A 1,904-nucleotide genomic window follows, 5' to 3' on the forward strand; every position below is an offset into this window, starting at 1 on the left:
CCCGCTAGGTGATAACCACAATCTCTTCTCCTCCATTCTCCTCTGAGGATTTTGGTCATGCACACACACATGCCCGGAATGTTTCTTAAGTCACTAGGTCTGGTACTTGAACTGCATAGTTGGCCATGTGGATTCCAGCCATTTTAACCACCATGGTATCTGATTGGCCCAGTGGTAACTATATTTATACTATAACGTTGCCTTATTAGTACTATTGCACTTAATTGTTTGGTTTTTTTGAGAGAGATTTTTGCTATAGGGTGCATGCTCTCACCGGAGAGATAGAAAGCAAGAAATCACCCCCCAGAGGGGCTGGCCATGCCACAGTCCCTTCTCCATTCTCTTCTTGGGATTTCGAGCACACATGAACACGCACCGGGCGTGAGTTTTAAGCCACCAGGTCTAGTATTTAAACCACAGTCAACTACATGGGAGTCCAGCAATTTATAACCATTATGCCTTCTGCTGGTGCTAAATAGTTTTTTGTTTTTTTTTTTTAAGTACAAGTACATGCTTCTAATATAATTATTTATATATTATATAAAATATTTTGCATCTATATGTTAAATTTATTAAAGCTTAATTTATTTTTTGTATAAAATACAATACAAATATAAATTTTTATATTTCCTTCTCACACTTCATTGGATCATCTTGGAAACTCCCAGAGTTGTATGAATTATACTTTGGTATTGCCTTAGAGCACAGAGCAAGTACCTGTAGGGAACACTTGCAGCAGCATTTGGCACAACAAAAGAAAAACATTTTTCAAAGTAGGTATTCTGATGTTTACTGTTTTAGTTGCTGGCATTGTAGCCAAATGTTGTCTGTTTTTCTCAATACTTATATAATAATTTATAACATGTGCCACTTACTACACACTGCTTTTTATGGTGAGCATTTCTATTCATAAAATGGGAGCCTTAGGTTATTACCTAGCACAATGTGTGACAAATGATAAGCACTTAATAAATGGTAGATCATTCCCTCCCTTAATCTGTTATTTGAACTTCACTCATATAACTAAAAAAACATTGATAGTTTTTTAGTCCAGTGGTGATTTAATCACAATAATAACTTAGAAAATATTAATATGACAGTTTGCAGTATAAAATGGATGAAGAAAGCCTAAGGGCAAAGTTAGTGAGCTAGTTTAATATTTATACCTCTTTCAACACTTTCCAATCACATTTGGGAAGGAATGTGATATAGTGGAAAAAACATAGATTTTGTAGCTAGGTGTTCTCATAAGCAAATGTGAACAGGCCATCAGTCTAGCAGTTCAGAATTTTTCAAAGGGGAACAGAGAATTGCTAGTTGAGAATTGTTTCTGTTTCTCTCCATACCCACTCTTGCCAATAACATTCTGTAAGAAGTTGCATGTGTAGAATCAAAAGATATAACCTAGCCCCAGCCACATTGGTACATTGGGTGCTACATGGTAGGTCACATGGGTTCATTTCCTGGCTCACCCTAATAGCCTGGCACAGGTACACACCTGTACTCCTTGTTTCTTAGGAGGTTGAAACAGGAGAATTTGTGATGTGGTGAGACCCTATCTTAAAAACTCTCTCTCTCTCCGGACCAGCAGTTAGAGTAATGGCTATGTCACTGGACTCCCATGTAGTCGACCATGGTTCACATCCCGGACCCGGTGGCTTAAAACTCACGCCAGGCGCGTGTGCATGCGTGCCCAAGATCCCGAGAGGAGAATGGAGGAGAAGGGATTGCGGCGTGGCCATCCCCCCTGGGGGGTGATTTCTTGCTTTCTGTCTCTCTGTCTGGTGAGCACACACACCCTATGGCAAAAACCTCTCCAAAAAAAAAAAAAACTCTCTCTCTCACACAAACACGCACACACACACACACACAAGCGCCTCATAAACAAAGGTGAAAACAACAGA

General features: G+C 39.4%; 1 protein-coding gene across 1 annotated transcript in view; it reads left to right on the top strand.

The window, feature by feature from the left end:
- The window catches only part of ERCC8 (ERCC excision repair 8, CSA ubiquitin ligase complex subunit), a gene marked incomplete at its 5' end in the record, with an annotated part of 19,825 nt that overhangs the window by 2,637 nt on the left and 15,284 nt on the right, over nt 1–1,904 (top strand).

Source organism: Tupaia chinensis, unplaced genomic scaffold (genome assembly GCF_000334495.1).
Source record: "Tupaia chinensis unplaced genomic scaffold, TupChi_1.0 Scaffold000232_3, whole genome shotgun sequence".
NCBI classification, from domain to species: domain Eukaryota; kingdom Metazoa; phylum Chordata; class Mammalia; order Scandentia; family Tupaiidae; genus Tupaia; species Tupaia belangeri.